Consider the following 21733-nt stretch of genomic DNA (forward strand, 5'->3'; position numbering starts at 1 on the left):
TTATCCTAAAAGTCTTAAAACAGTAATAAAATCATAGTTCAACAGTAATACAACTTCTCAAATTAATACAATCATCCCTCAAATAAACAGCAACAGCAAAAGTCCAAACAATAGCACATAATAGCAAATATCCATATAGTCATGTCTTCATATGCTCTTCCGTCCTCCTGCCATTTTATAAAAATAGAAGCCCCAAAGGGGTGAGAAAAATCCCAGTAGTGTGGCAATAAAACCAATACAGCAGCAATATTAGACTAGGTACAAAATTCCAAAACAGTCGCATCAACATTTAATTTTTCGAACAGAGGCTAATACATAATCAGAGTGCGTTATAACGCCATAGTACTAATCAGATTGCGTATATAACGCCAGAATGCTAATCAAGATGCGTATATAACGTCAAAGAGTACGTTCTTAGCATCGTCGTGCACGTACTAACAAGCACAGTGGAGGTCCCTCCCTTAATGGCTCCTCAGAGGGTTCCAACTGCAACCTATGCGGACTAAAGCCAAGTGTCCCATACCCTGGTACCGTAGGGATGCCTATATGATGCGTGCTCAATCACATGTATATATATATATATATGCTTCAGTTTCTAAATGGATAATCAATGTTGTATGCCATGCTATGCTTTCACACACAAAGCAGAAAAATAAATGTGGTATGATGTAATTGTGCATATATTCATATAGCATATATCTCTTGCCCATATAATACCAAGCTGCCGAATAACAAACACTTTCATAGGCAGAATTTTCCATCAAGACAAGTTCAAGGGCAGATTCCATATATCATATAACATGTAGCAGAATACTAATCATAAGGCACATGTGAGCATCAGTTCAAAATTCCATACACTAGCTAATAGTCACAGTAGGTCTCACTACCAAACACATACCTTGTATGCTCAACCATTCATCAAACAGCAGCAAACTTAGTCCACATTCAAGGTTTATGTGCACCTAATCAAGCAAGAAAAACCAAACAAAATTTTAACGTTGGTTCTTATAATTTACAATTAATTTCTATGCTACCAATACTTATACTCCGTCGGTTTCCCATGCTTCTTTCACTAACCAATTTTCTGATTCCTCATCAATTTAGAATTTCATTAACAGCAGCTAAATCCAACATTCCAACTCACACAGGCTCGGTTCATTACTAGGTGTTCATACTTTATTTTAACACAACTCAACCAATGTCATTTAGTCATTGTTAATTAAATTAAACATGGTGTTTATACAGATTCATCAATGCACGCAAAACTTGACCAAACATAAATCCAAAGGGATCCTCCATGCGCACCAACTCGGTTTACAACCCTTTACAAGGTGCATCAAAAATCTAATTTCCACAACCTTCCTTACACGACTTAGGGGGAAATTTAGAGGCCTTTTAATGTGTTGTTTCCTTAGCTAAATACACATGCAAGGTCCAATTCAAAACAAATTTCATGACTCTCTCTCTAATTAATTTTTCTGCTTTGATAATAATTTTACTAACGTTAACAATGATAAAAAATCCAAGTTTCTAGGACATGGGTGTACGGTTTTCAGACCAACAAAATATTCTACTCAGCAAAGGGATATTTTTCCAAGTTCCAAATTAATGCTTTAGATTTCCCTACACCAAGAGTCAATGGCTTTACCACCGAACAGAAAATAAAATGGGAATGACAATCTAATACTTCCTAACCACATGCAGTAGCCGAATAGAACAATGGGATATGAGGAACAAAACTTTACATTTTTCTTTAACGCACGTGCAGTTGAACACATAAGGTGAGCTATTTTCCCAAGCTCTCATAATTGATTATTTAGATTTATATGCATCAAAGCCCCCCCTAACTACATGCAGCGGCAGAACCGAGTAATAAGGAGTAAAAGACAAAAAAATATATCTTCCTAAAGCACACAAACAGGTCGAACAGCTAGGATTTAAGGGGTTGAGGCTCGGTCCTTACCTCCCTGCATAGACACCAGAGTTCGCCCATCAACTAGGGGACTAACCACCAAGCCTCGTGCTTGACTTCTCATTCTCCCAATACCCAAGATGCCGAGACAGAAGACGAGGTAAAGAAATAGGTAACCGATACACTTATGCGCATAAAATTTCAGAGAGTGAACAAGATGGAGAAGTACGCACTTGCCCTTGCATGAAAAAGGAGACGGGTCAGAATTTAAGTGCAACGCTTTTCCTTTCAAAGAATCGAGTTTTCAGCTCCTTGACTTAAGGCTTGGCCGAACAAAATATAGGAGGAGGAAGGATTTAGGTTTGTGCTCCAATCTCCATGGCGTTGGTCCACGGCTGAACCAAAAATAGAAGAGGAACTTGTTTAAAGGATGGTTGATTCACTATAGCTCATGGCTAGGAATGGGGATTGGAAGACCAATCAGTGCAGCCCAAGTCTTTGTATTCCTCTTGAATGTCCACGGTTTAAGAGGAGAAAGGAGGTGGAAGGGAGATGAAATTTGCTTCTTGGTGCTCCTTACAGCTCACGGCCTAGAGGATTGAGAGAAGAATGGTATTGTATTTTTGTTTATTTGGAACATAGTGGCCAGAATTCTTAGTGTGCTTTCCTCTCTATGAGCGCACAAGGTAAAGAGGTAAAGAGAGATAAATGGATAAGGTTTGCCATTGCCCAATAGAATGCATGCAACTTTGGTGGAAGATAAGATTGGACATGTGTCCTTTTTCGCCAATGAAGAGCAAGGGTGTAGATTATGTTTGAGGATAATCTAATGATCATGAATAGAAAATATAGGGCTTCCCTAAACCCCACTTACAAAAGCTTGGCCGTGGCCCATGTAAGAACTTGGACTTAATAATTTATGGAAACCCTGTTGTTTCAAGAAACCACCAAGTTGTAATTTGAGTTTTTATAAGGGTTCCTAAAATATTCTTACACTATATTTATTTTGACATTTAATCCATGGCATGCATTCCCATCCTTCATGACAAAATTAAATAACTCCTTAAGGGTCACCTTCTTATGAAATACAATATTAATTATTATTTCTTGTCCCCGCAAGGTAGAGACTAGGGTTTCTAAGTAAATTATAATTAAACTTAATACTCTCTCTTCTTATCTAGGGTTTTGAATTACTAAATTATATAAGCATTCACTTGATATTTCCATCAAAATAAATTTCCTAATTAAATTAGTTCCACTCCACACATGAATTTAATTCGAGTTTCAGACATGCTACACACCCCTAATTTACAAGTTATGTGATTTCCTAATTTTTGCGGGATGTTACACTCATATTCAGCTCTTTCTGATCAAACAAATATTTCAAACTTTTGTGATCACTGAATACAACAAATTTCATCCCATACAGAAAATGCCTCCAGATTTTTAAGGCAAATACAATGGCAGCAAGCTCCAAATTGTGCGTCGGATAATTCTCTTCATGAGGCTTCAACTGCCTCGAAGTATAAGCAACAACTCTCCTTTCTTGCTTGAACACACACCCCAAACCTTTCTTGGAAGCATCACAGTATAATTCAAACTCACCTTCCGGATCGGGGAGGGTCAACACAGGAGCAGTAGTCAACTTCTCTTTAAGGTCTAGAAAACACCTCTCGCATTCCTGGGTCCACACAAAAGGAGTATCCTTTCGTGTCAATCGGGTCAATGGCATTGTAGAAAACCCCTCAATAAACCTCCGATAATATCTAGCAAGATCCAGAAAGCTCCGGATCTCCGTAACAGTTTTCGGTCGTTCCTAGTCAATAACAGCATCAATTTTATTTGTATCTACCGCAACACCCCTTTCAGAAATAACATGACCCAGAAATTGTACCTCAGATAACCAGAATTCACACTTTGACGGCTTCACATATAACTTTTTATCTTTTAATATCTGCAATATTGTCCTCAGATGCTCACTATGCTCCTCTCTGCTCTTAGAATAGATCAGGATATCGTCGATGAACACAATTACAAACTGATCCAGATACGGCTTAAAAATATGATTCATATAATCCATGAACACCGTTGGGGCATTTGTAAGCCCAAAAGGAATCACCTAAAACTCGTAGTGTCCATATCTAGAACGAAACGCCGTTTTAGGCACATCCTCCGGCTTAATCCGAATCTGATGGTATCCGGACCGGAGATCAATCTTAGAAAACACACAGGCACCCCTCAACTGATCCAACAAGTCATCAATACGCGGCAATGGGTACCTATTCTTAACCGTAACTTTATTCAATTGCCGGTAGTCGGTACACAATCTTATGCTTCCATCCTTCTTTTTCACAAAGATTACCGGTGCTCCCCACAAAGACACACTCGGTCTAATAAAATCTTTTGCAGACAGCTCCTCAATATGTTTCTTCAACTCAGCCAACTCAAGTGGCGACATCCGGTATGGAGCCAATGAAATAGGCCCCACACCAGACAACAATTCAATCGAGAATTCGATCTCTCTCTCAGGTGGAAATTCCGGTATCTCATCAGGGAGTACATCCTCAAACTCATTAACCACCAGAATCGTAGAAATTTCAATCTCCTTACCACCCACCAATCCTCCTAAGAAAATATAACCCTGATCCCCAGCCTTCAAGGCTTTAACAGCTTGACATATACACAAAAAGGGAGACGGAGTAACCGAGGGCTTCTCGTGAGATAATATCAACCTCTTGCCGCAGCAATCAATCATTGCGCAGTTTTGAGACAACCAATCCATGCCCAATATCAAATTAACAGGGGCAAGATAATTAAATCAATAGTGTAGCCCTTGCCTTCGTAGACAAACCCGACCTCTTTGCAAATGAAGGAGGAATCACTAACCTTTCCTGTAGCCGTAGTAATACGCATAGGGGGAATCATCCGTGAAACTTTTAATCCCAACCCCTTAGCAACATATTCCGCCACGAACGAGTGCGTAACTCCAGAATCAAATAAAACAGATAAATCAATATTAGAGATAAAAATTATACCTATTACCAAAGTTGGTGCCTTTTCCGTATGCTGTGCATTAGTAGTATAGACACGCCCAACCGTAGAGGCAGAAGGCAAGGCCTGCAGATTCGCAGCCTGCCCAGTATTGCTGTAACAATTGTTGGCATAATGCCCAACCTCACCACACTTAAAGCAAGCATTTGGAGCCGCAGTACAAGGCTCTTGATGAAATCTCTTACACTTATCACAACAGGGATTAGAATTTCTGTCATTGAACTCACTTCTCTGACCACCTCCTCTCTTGAACTGTCCCTGAGGCTGCCTTACCTGCAACCCATTACCTCTATTATTATTTTGATGGTAGCCACCCCTGTTATTATTACCTGGAGGACCAGATGTCCTCGAAGAACCAGACTTCGGATAACGGTTATAAACACTTTCTACCCGTTTGCACTGGGTCACAAGATCTGCAAAATTCCTCACAGCAGTATTGGACATTCTTTTTGCAATTTTCTCATTAAGACCTCTCTGAAACTTGGTGTAACACCCCGTATATATCCGGTAATGTTATCATAATATCGTATTAAGCTGCGCTTAATTAAAATGCGGAATTACTTTTTCTTTTCAATTATGATGTCATTAACATTACCAACTTGCTTAATAATCAATTAAGAAAACATCGCTTGTATGTAATTGCAATAAAATAGCTAACTGAAATACCTCATAACATAGATAATATAAGTGTGGCTCTAGTCACGGAACTACAACAATGTAGACCAGACCCTCTAACAGTTTATACAACTCCAATCTAAAAGTACTAACAAAAGTGTCATAGACAATCCCCATGCTCACTCAAATAAGGCAACATGCCCAAGATCAGTCTCAACAACAACATATCATAAATAGCGGAAAACATAAACAGCATCCAAATCCAGTCATGCTAACACAAGGCAGTAAAACATAATCAGCTAAGCTCCTGCCTCCTGCCGCCCGAGGCATCAGTACCCATACTACCTGATCCTGAAATAAGCATTCCCCAAACGTGGGGTAAGATCTCTAATCTAGAAATCTCAGTAAGTCAGTGAGTCCTCAAGGATCTTCCACCCCAAGCTCACTTACATGTGCAATATAAGTTCAAAAGCAGTTTATCATTTATCATTTCTAAAACAATGCAATGCAGCAGATAATCATGCCATGTGTGTCAATACTAATCTACTGGCCAGAGACAGTGCAGATATACGTTTATCACCTACACACCGTGCAAGTACCACTTGCATTCACCCCAGTACACCGTCTTGTATGGCGCTACATACTCAGGCTTCCCGTCAAGACGAAACAACACATGCATATTAAAAGCCATTACATGAAAAGTTCAATCAACATATCAAATATCCAAAAACATGTACACAACATGCATAAACCATACCCCCATGGGACATGGTGGAACCACAACATGGCTAAACCGAGGACACGAAAGCTTACCTTGCAAGCTAACTCCAAAAGCCAAGAGTCCACAGCTCAATGTCCAAACACAGCAGATTCACAATCTGTTATAGACCAATACTATATCAATAATAATGCAACACAAGCATGCAATATTAAGACAACGCCTTTTCATTACGCTTTATGTCTTAAGGCTTCTCACCAAGCCATAAGCCCTTAATCACTTGATTCTGACTTAGTTTAATTAAAACAGAAGTTCTACTTCAGTAATCTAGGGTCCACAAACCCCCAATAGCCTACTGTACACACAACACAACTACTGTTCTACGAAATCCCAGAATATCCGGATATTCCTCGGGACCATATCCGGATATGCAATATCCGGATATCTCACTGGACGTATCCGGATATGCAATATCTGGATATCCAGAATCCCATATCCGGATACCTAGTATCCGGATACTCAAAACCCATATCCGGATATCACATATCCGGATATTAATCGGGCACATATCCGGATATTTCACGACAGAATGCAGAAAATGCATTTCGTGAAGATATCCTTCCAAGGTTCCATTTTTAACACTTAATTACGTTAAAGCATGCATCTTTATACTGATTAAGGTCCACACCCCAGTTGGTTACTTGATTAACCCTTTAAACATGCAAAGATCACACCTTTAACCCATCAAAACACAAGCTCAAGGTAGATACAACTCACCAAAGCTCAAAACAGAGGTTGGAGGTGCTCTTGGAGCTCACAACCAGCTCCCAAACTATGACTTGGAGGAGTGCACGAAAATGCACAACAAGGTGGCTCCTTTCTTCCCAAAGATGACCACTTGGAGCTTCAACAACCAAGAACAAAACCTCTACACTCCAACCTACTAACTCAGCCCCCTCACAAGCCCAACACAGCCACCAACACTCAGAAAGAGACCAACAAAGCAGTCTCAAAGCTAGCACTCACCCTCACCAAGTGTTTAGAAAGAAGGAACAAGCATCAAAGGTGATAACTTGGCCAAGAAATGAAGGGAAGAGCAATGGAGCACTATTCTGGTCAGCCTCCACCAACACTCACACTGGAAATTCTGTTTTCTAGGGCTATGTGCCCTTAAAATGGGTATTTATAGCCCAAGCCACTTAAACACACAGTATTAACTTTAATTTCTACGCTTAGCATTTTAATCCCAAACTTTGGATTATGAAACTACATAATTTTCTAAGATTTATCATATTTTTCTTATAATTTTCTGAGCACTTTTCCGGTACGCGCTTTTCCAAGCCAGTATCGGTTTCCAGCACCAGTTCTCATTATTTGGACTTGAAACTCGTTTTACAAGTCCTACATATTATTCTAGTAATTATCATGCACTTACATTAATTTTCCGGGATACTTTTTCGGCACGCATTTATACCGACTAGCAGAACCGGTATCTGCACTTTTCTTCCGAAAAACGACTTTCATCATTATTACTCACTTACTATAATTATTAAAGCCTCATAATAATTATTAGAGTCAATTATGGAATCATTTCCTAATTTCGCATAATTAATTAATTAAATACCTTAATTAACGATGCAGGTTCTTACATTCACCCCACCTTTTTAGGATTTTGACCTCAAAATCAGAAACATACCTGGTCGAAACTCGGGGTACTGCTGGAGAAGCTCGTCCTCACGCTCCCAAGTACACTCCTCAGGAGTCCTTCCGGTCCACTGCACCTTGACCATCGGAATGATCTTGCTCCTCAACTGCTTCTCGCCACGATCGAGAATCTTTAGTGGTCCTACGGGAGTCTTTAAGTTCTCCCGAACTTCCACATCATCCGGTTGCACCACGTGCGAAGGGTCTGCTATGTACCTCCGAAGCTGAGACACGTGAAACACGTGGTGAATGTTGGTCCTACTCTACCAAGAATCTGGTATGGCCCAATAAAGCGCGGGCTCAGCTTCCTCACTCCGAGTGCCCGTCCAACACCGGTGACAGGTGAAAGTCTCACAAACACATGCTCACCCTCACTGAACTCCAGAGGTCGATGCTTGACATCGTAGTAGCTCTTTTGACAATTCTGCGTCTGCTTCAGCTTTTCCCTGATCATCTGGATCTGCAGGGTGGTATCTTGGACAAAATCCAAGCCAAACAACTCACGATCCCCAACCTCCGACCAGCAGGTAGATGTACGACACCTCCTACCGTAGAGCGCCTCGTAGGGTGCCATGCCCAGGCTAGCATGAAAACTGTTGTTATACGAAAACTCGACCAATGGAAGGTACTTATCCCATGCCGAGCCCTGCTCCAACGTGCAAGCCCGCAACATGTCCTCCAAGGTCTGGATAGTCTGCTCAGTCTGTCCATCAGTCTGAGGGTGATAGGCGGTACTCAATCTCAACTGCGTACCAAAAGCTCCCTGCAGCGCCTCCCAGAACCGAGATGTGAACTTCGGGTCCCTATCACTGATGATACTCACGGGCACCCCGTGAAGCCTCACAATCTCGCGAACATACAATCTGGCCAACTGCTCTGTAGTGAAGCTTACCTTCACTGGAAGAAAATGGGCAGACTTCGTCAGTCTGTCCACAATGACCCATATCGAGTCACAGCCAACCTGAGTCTTCGGCAAACCCACAACGAAGTCCATGGAAATGCTCTCCCATTTCCATTCTGGAATCTCAAGAGGTTGAAGTTTACCAGACGGCTTCTGGTGTTCAATCTTCACCTTCTGACAAATCAAACACTTGGACACAAACACAGCTATGTCCTTCTTCATTCTCGGCCACCAGAAATTCTTCCTCAAGTCTTGATACATCTTAGTAGCACCAGGGTGGATAGAAAACTGATCCTTATGGCCTTCTGCCATAACCTCTTCTGTCAACGGACCTCGAGGAACCACATTCCTCCGCTGGAACAAAAGCAATCCTTCATCATTCCAAGACACACCGTCTTGGTTCTTCACATAATCCAGACACTCTCTCTGAACTTGTGCCTCTTTGATCTTTTCTAGCAGCTCGTTCACAACATCAGATGCTTCCAATCCGAGAAGTACGCTCGCACACGGAACGGTCACTGCCAAGTGGCGGAACTTCTCAACCACATTGAAGTTACCAAGTAGCAAACTGGATGAACTACTGGATTTCTGACTCAAAGCATCGGCTACCACATTGGCCTTGCCAGGATGATACCTAAGCTCAAAGTCGTAGTCCTTTATGAACTCCATCCATCTCCTCTGCCTCATGTTCAACTCTTTCTGGTCGAACAGGTACTTCAAACTCTTGTGGTCACTGAACACCACAAACTGCAAACCAAAAAGATAATGCCTCCAAATCTTGAAAGCAAACACAATCGCAGCCAACTCCAAATCATGAGTCGGGTAGTTCTCCTTATGAGGCTTCAACTGCCTCGAAGCAAAAGCAACAGCTCTACCAGACTGCATCAGCACACAGCCCAGCCCCTTTCCAGAAGCATCACAGTAAAGCTCAAACTGCTCCTCAGGATCAGGAAGGATCAACACAGGTGAAGAAGTCAATCTCTCCTTCAACTCCTGGAAGCACGCCTCACACTCGTGAGTCCACACAAATGGAGTCTCCTTTCGGGTAAGGCGAGTCAAAGGGAGAACCATCGTGAAAAAACCCTTGATGAACCTCCGATAGTAACCGGCCAAACCTAAGAAGCTCCTCACCTCCGTAGCTGTCTTGGGCCTCTCCCAATCCAACACGGCCTCAATCTTGTTGGGATCCACTGCAACTCCATCTGCTGAAATCACATGCCCCAGAAACTTGACTGATTTGAGCCAAAACTCACTTAGAAGGCTTAGCATAAAGCTTTTTCTCCTTCAGCACTTGCAGAACTATCCTCAGATGCTCTGCATGCTCCTCCTCAGTCTTGGAGTAGATCAGAATATCATCAATGAAGACAATCACAAACTGATCCAGATACGGCTGGAAAATCCTGTTCATGTAATCCATGAACACTGCCGGCGCATTTGTGAGTCCAAACGGAATCACCAAATACTTAAAATGACCGTATCTCAAACGAAACGCGGTCTTCGGGACATCCTTCGGCTTCACCCGAATCTGATGGTATCCGGACCGGAGATCAATCTTGGAATACACACAAGCACCCCTGAGCTGATCCAACAGATCATCAATCCGAGGAAGAGGAGACTTGTTCTTGATTGTCACCTTGTTCAACTGCCTGTAGTCGGTGCACAATCGCATTGTCCCGTCCTTCTTCTTCACGAAGATGACCAGTGCTCCCCAAGGAGACACACTCGGTCTAATGAAATCTTTCGCCGAAAGATCCTCAATATGCTTCTTCAGCTCAGCCAACTCCGGTGGCGACATCCGATAAGGAGCTAAAGAAATCGGCCCCACACCGGGCAACAAGTCAATGGAGAACTCTATCTCCCGCTGTGGCGGAAACTCAGGAATCTCCTCAGGAAACACCTCAAGGAACTCCCCCACCACAGGAATGCCAGTGATATCCTCATGTGTCCCACTCACCAAACCTCCCAACATGACATAACCCAATGCCCCTGCTCGCAGCGCTCTCCTCGCCTGCAGCAGTGAAATGTATGGCGAGGAACTAGCTGTGGAATCACACGGAGACATCACCACTCGCTTTGCACAACAATCAATCAAAGCACAGTTTCTAGACAACCAATCCATGCCCAGAATAATCTCAAGGTTGGCCATCGGCAATCCTATCAGATCTACCGAGAACTCACGGCCATCCCACTGAAACGCTACATCACGATGTATAGTGATAGAATCACAAATCTCTCCGGTGGCGGTAGTCACCCGCAACGGTGGAGAAAGCACAGCACTGGGCAACTCAAGCCCCAAGGCAATCGGGGTAGCAACAAACGAATGAGTAGCCCCGGAATCAAAGATAGCATCCACAAAAGAATCACCAATAGACACAGTACCTCTGACAAGGTTCGGAGCGCGGTCCAACTGCTGCCTATCCAGTGTATACACTCTCCCAACAGAAGGTGGCACTGCAGGTGCCGAAGAAGATGCCATCGGAACCATCTGCAAAGGAACTGCCTGAACAGCTGCAGCTCTCGCCGTCAACGACGGACAATCTCTAGAGAAGTGGCCCTCCTTGCCACATTTGAAGCACAGCAACTGCCCTGTAGCACAGCGTCCCACATGCTCCTTCCCACATCCCGAACATCTAGGAGTGGTAGGAGGCCTAGCGGAACTCCCCTGATGTGAAGCAGTTCTCTTGAACTGACCGGGCGCCTGCCTAGTCGCTAACTGCTTTCCCTTGCCCTTATCAGCAAACCTTCTGTCCTTCCAAGAAGTAGGAGCAGGAGTGGAACCATCTGTTCCCTTGCTCTCCTCAACTTTGGCCCTCTTGGCCTTGCTTGCCACGCAAACATCCTCGATGTCCTTACACTGCTGAACCAGTGTACCAAAGTCCCTCGAAGCAGCACCAGCAAGATGCTCAGCAATCACCTCACTAAGTCCCCTGCGGAACTTAGCTGCTAGAAATAACGGAGTAGGAGGAACCATCCAGAAGTGTACAAACTTCACTAGCTCATTAAACTTAGCCAGGTACTCATCAACAGACATCGAGCCCTGTATCAAACGATCAAACTCTCCTTGCTTCCTCTCCTGCGCATCATAGGGAAAGTATCGGCCCAGAAAGCACTCCTCAAAGAATGGCCACGTCATGACACGGCCCTGCCTCTCAAAAGCACGAGAGGTGTGCGTCCACCACTCATGGGCATCGCCCTCCAGCATGTAGGTCGAGAACATCAGCTTCTGCGGGTCTGTACACTGCATAACCCGAAAGATCTTGTCCAGCGACTCTAGCCATCTCGCAGCAGCAATAGGATCCAGAGACCCCTCAAACACAGGTGGCTTATACTTCCTGAAAGCATTCAGCCAACGATCGATCACATCACGATCCTCAGCAATCCCCACAAGGGGCTCCCCCGTCTCAGCGGAATGAGTAGCACTGTCGATGTGACTAAGGCTCTCCTCCTGAACACTAGGTGGAGGCGGTGGCGATGGTGGCAGTGGTGGTGGAGCATGGCCTACAGCAGGACCAGCTCTCATCTCCTCCAACATGACTCTCATCATCGTCATGTTCGCCATCCTGCTCGCCTCGAGGACTTCCTCAGTGGTCCTCCGGTTCGCTTCACGAACCTCAGCTGCGGCTATCCGGTTCGCCTCGCGAACAGCTTCCATCATTGCCGCGTTGGCCACTCTAGCGGCCTCCTGATCGGCTAACCTAGCCGCCTGCAACTCAGCCAATGCAGTCAGGATAGGATCAGATTAATCCTCGGAAGTCTCTCGTGTTCTCCCGGACCTTACCATGACTCTGCACAAGTTACACAAATTATGAGTTGATTAGGCCCACACAATGTGATCACATATACAGCATCATAATAAAATTCGACGGAGTAAACACAAAGACAGACACAACCAAACAACCTAGCAATTGCAATACATACAGGCTTTTCCCTCGAACCATTGCTCTGATACCATAAATGTAACACCCCGTATATATCCGGTAATGTTATCATAATATCGTATTAAGCTGCGCTTAATTAAAATGCGGAATTACTTTTTCTTTTCAATTATGATGTCATTAACATTACCAACTTGCTTAATAATCAATTAAGAAAACATCGCCTGTATATAATTGCAATAAAACAGCTAACTGAAATACCTCATAACATAGATAATATAAGTGTGGCTCTAGTCACGGAACTACAACAATGTAGACCGGACCCTCTAACAGTTTATACAACTCCAATCTAAAAGTACTAACAAAAGTGTCATGGACAATCCCCATGCTCACTCAAATAAGGCAACATGCCCAAGATCAGTCTCAACAACAACATATCATAAATAGCGGAAAACATAAACAGCATCCAAATCCAGTCATGCTAACACAAGGCAGTAAAACATAATCAGCTAAGCTCCTGCCTCCTGCCGCCCGAGGCATCAGTACCCATACTACCTGATCCTGAAATAAGCATTCCCCAAACGTGGGGTAAGATCTCTAATCTAGAAATCTCAGTAAGTCAGTGAGTCCTCAAGGATCTTCCACCCCAAGCTCACTTACATGTGCAATATAAGTTCAAAAGCAGTTTATCATTTATCATTTCTAAAATAATGCAATGCAGCAGATAATCATGCCATGTGTGTCAATACTAATCTACTGGCCAGAGACAGTGCAGGTATACATTTATCACCTACACACCATGCAAGTACCACTTGCATTCACCCCGGTACACCGTCTTGTATGGCGCTACATACTCAGGCTTCCCTTCAAGATGAAACAACACATGCATATTGATGAATCCTTAGTTCATCATGGTTTTTAGCAGGAATTAGGATCAAATTGTGTGATTAAATGATGAAAAACAAGGTTAATGTCCTAAGATGTCCTCAATTACAAGTTCAAGAGCTTTATTGGAAATTTGTATGATTCTTGTAGGAAAAGGAAGCTTGAAAGACAACTGGAGAAGGAAGAAGATTCTGGAGCTCAAGAGGAGAAAAATTGCCTAAGTGTTGAGCGCTAAAACGTCCACACTGAGTGTTTTAGCGCCCTGTTACAGGAAGAGGCCAAAACTTGCTGGTGATGAGCGCTAAAACGTCCACACAGAGCGTTTTAGCGCGCTGCTACACTAAGAAGATGGAAAATTGCTGGTCTTGGGCGTTAAAACGGCCTGCAATATGCGTTTTAGCGCCCTAAAGTGGAAAAAGATTCTGGTCTTCACCGCTAAAACGTCCAAATCAAACGTTTTAGCGTTGGAGTCAGTTAAAGTTAGTTGAGCATTCACCAAGTTTGGACGCTAAAATGGTCATTCCTTAACGTTTTAGCGTTGAAATCAGTTAAAAGCAGTTGAACATACGTAAAGCATGGACGCTAAAACGGCCACTTATGGACGTTTTAGCGCCCACATCAGTTTTCTGTTTTTAATTGTAACACTATATAAGGCAAAGCCTTGACACTTAGATCAGAATATGGGGGATCTGAACTCTCTCTCTCTTAAATTTAGTCTGACTTCTCTCTAAATTCTCTTAGTTTTTGTATTAGGATTTCCTTGTAATGGTTTGGAGATTGAAGACTTCAACATGGAAATGAAGTTTGTTTCTTCTTCTCTTATTTATTCCTTAGTCATGTCTGAGTAGAGTCTTTGTAGTCTGAATGCAATGGAACTCCATGATAATATTATGTTGATCTGATTAATATGATGAAGTATTTTTCATGTGTTGATTTGAGATTTTCTGAGTTAATTATTTCTATCAAAGAAGTAGTATAGAACAGGGATGTTTATATGACTTCTGTATTTGGTAATCTCAACATCAGAATTCTAGTACTCAAGGGATTGATGCTAGAATTCTGATGTAATCTTAAAACCTTAGTATTTCATGCATGTATTAAGAAAGAGATCACCAAGGGATTGGGGTTTCTGATTAATGTATCTATCAGGGTAGTAAGGGATTACATCTTGATGATAAGTAAAAGGTTGATTAACATCACATGGAAAGGAATTCATCATATGATCAATTTTTATATGGGTTATCATGGAGGAAAGTTGTTTTCTGACTACTTGTTGTTTTTATTAATTCTTAATCCATATTTACTTTGTGTCAATTTACTTAAAATCAATTTTCTGGTGACAAATTATTCATGATTTTTACAAACTCTTATTTGACTCAAATTAGTTTTCTATGGTATATTGGTGTTTGAACACAATTCCTCGTGGGAACGATCTTTACTCATCATTTTATTACTTGTACGACTAGTGCACTTGCTAAACGTCCAACAAGTTTTTGGCGTCGTTGCCGGGGAATTTGTTTTTCAACACTAACTGATACTATAGAATTCTGAGATTGAATCCTTTTATTTTCAGTATTTTAGTTTATGTTAAGTTTCTGGTCAATTTTGATTCTGGTACATGCGAGGTACACTTGATCCAAATTTGTTGTTGTATGATCCAGAATTAGAAAGGACATTGAGGAAGCACAAAAGGGCAGCCAGGCAAAGGAGACAGTTGCAAGAAATTGGTGAATCAAGTACGGTTAATCAGGAAGATATAATGGCAGAGAATCACAGACCACCACCACCACAGAGGACACTGGGAGAGTACATGACTCCTGCAGTGATTCCTCCAATTGGGAGTGTTGTGCGCCCAACAGTGGAGCCCAACAACTTTGAATTGAAGCCTGCTTTGATACATTTGGTGCAGAAGGATCAGTTTGCTGGAACCAGTGCGGAGGACCCTTACTTGCACATAGAGAACTTCCTATTGTTGAGTGATACTGTGAAGATAAATGGTGTCACAAGAGATGCAATTATGTTGAGACTATTCACTCATTCATTGACGGATGATGCAAGGAGATGGCTGCAATCATTGCCACAAGGAAGTATAACAACTTGGGATGATTTGCAAACCAAGTTCTTGCAAAGGTTTTTCTCAGCATCCAAGAGGGCCAAGTTGAAGGATGAAATTACAAGCTTTAAGCAGAAAGAGTCAGAATCTATTTATGAGGCTTGGGAGAGATTCAAGACTTTGTTGAGGAAATGTCCACAGCATGGAATTGAGGCATGGCAACAAGCAGCAATCTTCCTGCAAGGAATGACGACTAACACTAGAACCTTGGTGCATGCCACTGCTGGTGGATCATTGACTACCAAGACCCCTCAAGAAGCCTTGGATATCTTTGAGTCATTAGCATCTCAAGAATTTGATAATGCTCCAGTGGCGGACAGAAGGACATGAATTATCAGGTTGGATGGGTATGATGCTCTGTTGGCAAGGAATGATCAACTAATGCAGACACAGAGACAACAGCAGCAACAATTAGATACCCTTATTAAGCAACTCTCTTCACAAAAGATAGCTTCTGTGGAAACAAAGAGTGTATGTGCTATCTGTGGCAAGGGCCATGTGACAGAGGAGTGTGATTATGAGGGATCATCAGAACAAGCAGAGGTGAATGGAGTGTGGTATGATGAGAATAATCAAAGGAACTACAAAAATCAGGGAAAGAATGTTTATATGCCACCATGGAAAAACAAGAATCAACACCCAGGATTCAGCTATAGTTCCAACCATCAATTGAATCCACCATTACATCCTCCACCACCACATATGAAGGAGCAGACCAGTGATCCCGCTGCATGGGAGAAAGCGTTTGCTCAGTTATCTAAGACAACTCAGGATTATATTCAGGGTTCTACTTCATTCAGGGAAGAGACAACTGCATTCATGTAAGAGACCAGAACTTCTTTCAGAAATCAGGAAGCATCAATCAGAAATTTGGAGACCCACATTGGTCAATTATCAAGACAGATATCAGAGAGACCACAAGGGAAATTTCCAAGTGATACACTGGTGAATCCTAAGGAGCACTGTAAAGCAATTATGACAAGAAGTGGGTTGGTACTTCAACCAGGGAAAAAGAAGGTGGAAAATAAAAAGAATGAAGAAGAGGTATTGGTTGAAGACGTAGTCTCTGATGATGAAGGAGAGAAAATGAGAAATGAGAAAAGTGAGAAGGAAGTAGTTGTTAGAGATGTTATAGTTGGAGTTGACAAAGAAGAGGAAGGGAAGGACAATAAGAATGAAGGGGAGGTAGAAGTTGGTAAAAATGCTTCCCCACAAAAGATGATGAAGTGGGAAAAGAAGAAGATGGCTGACAAGAAAGAACAGCCAGTTAGTTTATCTCCCTATGCTAAAGTTCCCTACCCTCAGAGGTTGAAGCAAGAGATTCAGAAACAGCACTATGCAAGATTTCTGGATATCTTCAAAAATTTACAAATTAACATACCATTTTCTGAAGCACTGGAAAACATGCCTCACTATGCAAAATTCATGAAGGATTTTCTTACTAAGAAGAGGAAATTAACTGATGGTGAGACAGTGGCCCTAACAGCAGAGTGTAGTGCCCTAATCCAGAAGAAGCTTCCAACAAAAATGAAAGACCCAGGAAGCTTCAGTATCTCTATTGCTATAGGAGATGTGGAGGTGGGAAAGGCATTGTGTGATTTGGGAGCTAGTATAAACTTGATGCCGTTGACAGTATGTAGAGCTTTGGGAATTAACACTTTGAAAGAGACCAATCTTATTCTGCATCTTGCAGATAGATCTATCAAGAGGCCTGAAGGTGTGGTTGAAGATGTTTTGGTCAAGGTAGACAAGTTTATTTTTCCAGTGGATTTTGTGATTCTTGACATGGAAGAAGAGGATACAGAAAGTCCTTTATTGTTAGGAAGACCCTTTTTAGCAACTGCAAGATCTTTGATAGATGTTGAACAAGGAAAGTTGTTGCTAAGGGTGGATGAGGAAACAGTCACAATTGATGTATTTGAAACCATCAAGCATCCTGTTGATGTGGAGGATTGTTTTAGATTGGATGTGATACAGGAGGTTGTGGAAGAAGTGAATAAAAAAGAAGAATTCCCAGTTGAGGAACAAAGATCAGAAGAAGAGACAGGTACATAGGATTACCAAGAAGAGCCAGAAGTGGAAGAGCTTGAGAAGAAGATTGATGACATTTCAAAAGGAGCACCTAAGGTAGAACTTAAAGAATTACCTTCACATTTGAAGTATGTGTTCCTTGGGGACGATCAAACATATCCAGCAATCATTAATGCAATGTTGTCTGATGAGGAAGAAGGGAAGTTGATTAAGGTACTCAAGAAGAATAAAATGGCTATTGGATGGCAGTTTTCAGATCTTAAGGGTATTAATCCTTCCTTTTGCACTCACAAAATATTGATGGAAGAAAAGGTCAAACCAGTAAGGCAACCACAGAGGAGACTCAACCCCACTATGAAGGAAGTAGTGAGGAAGGAGGTGGTGAAGTTGCTTGATGCTGGGATGATTTACCCAATTTCAGACAGTGCTTGGGTGAGTCCTGTGCAGACCGTGCCCAAGAAAGGGGGGATGACTGTGGTGAAAAATGAGAACAATGAGTTGACTCCCACAAGGACAATCACTGGCTGGAGAATGTGCATTGATTACCGGAGGCTGAATAAGGCAACCAGGAAGGATCATTTTCCACTTCCTTTCTTGGATCAGATGCTAGAGAGGTTGGCAGGACATGCTTTCTATTGCTTCTTGGACGGTTATTCAGGGTACAATCAGATAGCTGTGGCACCAGAGGATCAGGAGAAGACTGCTTTTACATGTCCACATGGAATATTCGCATACCGGAGGATGCCCTTCGGTTTATGCAATGCTCCTGCCACATTTCAAAGGTGCATGCTTTCCATTTTTTGATATGATAGAATAATGCATTGAAATTTTTATGGATGATTTTTCTGTATTTGGTTCTGATTTTGATGTATGTCTAGGGAATTTAGATTCTGTTTTGAAAAGATGTCAAGACTGTAATTTGGTTTTGAACTGGGAGAAGTGTCACTTTATGGTGACAGAAGGTATAGTTCTTGGACACAAGGTGTCTAGGAATGGAATTGAGGTGGACAGGGCAAAAATTTCTGTGATAGAGAAACTTCCTCCACCTGTAAATGTTAAGGGTGTGAGGAGTTTTCTTAGTCATGCAGGATTTTATAGGCGGTTCATAAAAGATTTTTCAAAAATTGCTAAGCCCTTATGCAAGTTATTAGTTAAGGACCAAGAATTCCTCTTTGATGATGAATGTTTGCATGCATTTCATGTTTTAAAAGAAAAGTTGACCACTGCACCTATCATGATGGCACCTGATTTTTCATTACCATTTGAATTAATGTGTGATGCTAGTGACTATGCCGTAGGAGTGGTATTGGGCCAAAGAGTGAATAAATTGTTGCATGTCATTTACTATGCCAGTAAGATCTTAAATGATGCACAAAAGAATTATGCTACTACAGAAAAAGAATTACTGGCTATTGTGTATGCATTTGACAAATTCAGGCCATATCTGTTAGGATCAAAAGTTATTGTTTACACTGACCATGCAGCTTTAAAGTATTTGTTAAGCAAGCAGGATGCTAAACCCAGATTGCTCTGCTGGTTGTTACTGTTGCAAGAGTTTGAGGTAGAAATCAAGGACAAAAAGGGAGTTGAAAATTTGGTGGCTGATCACTTATCCAGGATTACAGAAAAAGAGCTTCAAGAAGGACCGGAAGTAGTGATCAGAGAAGAGTTTCCTGATGAACATGTTTTGGCAATATGTGCTGTAACAGAGATGGTTGGGGATAAAGTCTTATCTATCAGTACCCCACCATGGTTTGCTGATTTTGCCAATAATAAAGCTGCTGGATTGATGCCTAAGGATTTAACATGGCAACAGAGGAAGAAACTTTTGCATGATGTTAAGAGGTATATTTGGGATGAGCCATATCTTTTCTATAGATGTTCAGATAGTGTGATCCGACGGTGTATTCCAGAGGAAGAACAGAAGGATATGTTGTGGCATTGTCATGGTTCTGCATATGGTGGACATTTTGCAGGTGAGAGAACTGCAGCAAAAGTATTGATGAGTGGCTTCTATTGGCCCACTTTATACAAGGATGCAAAGAAGTTTGTGGAGGCATGTGACAACTGTCAGAGAACTGGGAATATTTCTAGGCGACATGAAATGCCGTTGAACAATATCCAGGAAGTGGAGATCTTTGATGTTTGGGGTATGGATTTTATGGGACCTTTCCCTTCTTCCTACTCTAACAAGTATATATTGGTGGCAGTTGATTATGTTTCCAAATGGGTTGAGGCTATAGCTACACCAACCAATGATTCCAGGGTGGTGATTGCTTTTCTGAGAAAGAATATATTTTCAAGATTTGGAGTCCCTAGAGCTATCATTAGTGATGGGGGCACTCATTTTGATAATAGGATGTGGAGTATGCCTTGGCTAAGTATGGAGTGAGGCACAAAATAAGCACTCCATATCACCCACAGACTTGTGGTCAGGTTGAGATTTCCAACAGGGAATTGAAGAGAATATTGGAGAAGACTGTTGGGAATGCTAGGACCCAGTGGTCCAAGAAACTTGATGACACCTTATGGGCATATAGGACCGCTTTCAAAACTCCTATTGGGATGTCTCCATTTCAGTTGCTGTTTGGAAAAGCATGCCATTTGCCAGTTGGATTGGAGCACAAGGTTTTGTGGGCTGTGAGATATCTGAATTTTGATTCCAAAGCAGCGAGACAGAAAAGATTATTACAACTGGATGAATTGGATGAGTTTCGTTTGTCTGCTTATGAAAGTGCCAGTTTGTATAAGGAAAAGACAAAGCTATGGCATGATAGGAAGATCACACCTAGAGACTTCAAGGTGGGGGATCAAGTACTTCCGTTCAATTCCAGGTTGAAGCTGTTTCCAGGGAAGTTAAAGTCTAGATGGTCTAGACCGTTTGTGGTAAAAGATATGAAACCGTATGGGGCTGTAGAAATCAGTTCTTTGGATTCGGACAGAAGTTTTACAGTCAATGGTCAACGATTGAAGTTATATGTTGGAAGTGCTGTGGATAGGCAACTACTGACAGTTGCTCTATTAGAGGTAAAATAGATCATACCCGTCAGGCTCGTGACGTTAAACAAGCGCTGAGTGGGAGGCAACCCACTGTACTAGGTATGTAATTCTATGTTCATACCATATACTTAAGATGAAGAAGAAAAGGGGGAAAATTTTTGAAAAATCAAAGAGAAATTTTTTGCTATGTGCTGGGCGCTAAAACGTCAACCCTGACCGTTTGAGCGTCCCAAGAGTTCCATCATTATGAAACTCTCTGGTTGTGCGCGCTAAGATGTTCATTATGAGCGTTTTAGCGTTCACTAACAACACCAATCCATGCACTCTGGCCAACAGCGCTAAAACGCTCAGTCTGACCGTTTTAGCGCTGTGCTGCACAAAGTGTGCATTTTTCTCTGGACAAGGACGCTAAAGCGCTGGTAAGTCAACGTTTTAGCGCCCTGTCACTAATTCGATATAACAGAGTTCCTCTTCTCTTTTACTCTTACCTTCGTATACTTGCTTCTCTTTTCCACAACGCACTCCTTATCTCACATTTGTATCATCCATCTTCGTCACATATTATATCTGAAGCATGCAATTATTGGGCATTTTCTAGGGCATTTCACATGTTGATTGCCTGTATCATTCGTAGGATTGCATGTTGATTTAGTTTTATTTGTATTATTCTCCTGAACTATTGCTTTTGACTGGTATTTTGGGAATGAGACAACAAATCCAGCGCGTGTTGGTTCTCAGTTGTCTTCAAACAACAACCCAGCGTACACACACACAAGGTGTTCGTGGAAATGCCTGACCCAAAAATTGGCCTAGCGCTAAAACGCTCAGTGTGACCATTTTAGCGCCCGTCCAGTTTTTACACACGTTTAAGGTCTAGCGCTAAAACGCTTAGTGTGACCGTTTTAGCGCCCGTCCAGTTTTTACACAC

The 21733-nt window shown here is 42.0% G+C and overlaps 1 long non-coding RNA gene and 1 other non-coding gene across 2 annotated transcripts; both read right to left on the reverse strand.

The window, feature by feature from the left end:
- On the reverse strand, nucleotides 1–2590 carry LOC133309368 (uncharacterized). Its single transcript, XR_009751308.1, has 3 exons — nucleotides 1964–2590; nucleotides 899–962; nucleotides 1–167 (listed from the first exon to the last, which is right to left on the reverse strand). It is a non-coding gene; the product is annotated as an uncharacterized LOC133309368 (long non-coding RNA).
- A 13226-nt stretch (nucleotides 2591–15816) lies between these two features.
- Nucleotides 15817–15923, reverse strand: LOC133309369 (small nucleolar RNA R71). The gene has a single exon (XR_009751309.1). It is a non-coding gene; the product is annotated as a small nucleolar RNA R71 (small nucleolar RNA).
- Nucleotides 15924–21733: the final 5810 nt, after the last annotated feature.

This window comes from Gastrolobium bilobum, unplaced genomic scaffold, assembly GCF_033153095.1.
Source record: "Gastrolobium bilobum isolate Gb01-03AN ecotype WA unplaced genomic scaffold, APGP_CSIRO_Gbil_v1 utg19171, whole genome shotgun sequence".
Taxonomy (NCBI): domain Eukaryota; kingdom Viridiplantae; phylum Streptophyta; class Magnoliopsida; order Fabales; family Fabaceae; genus Gastrolobium; species Gastrolobium bilobum.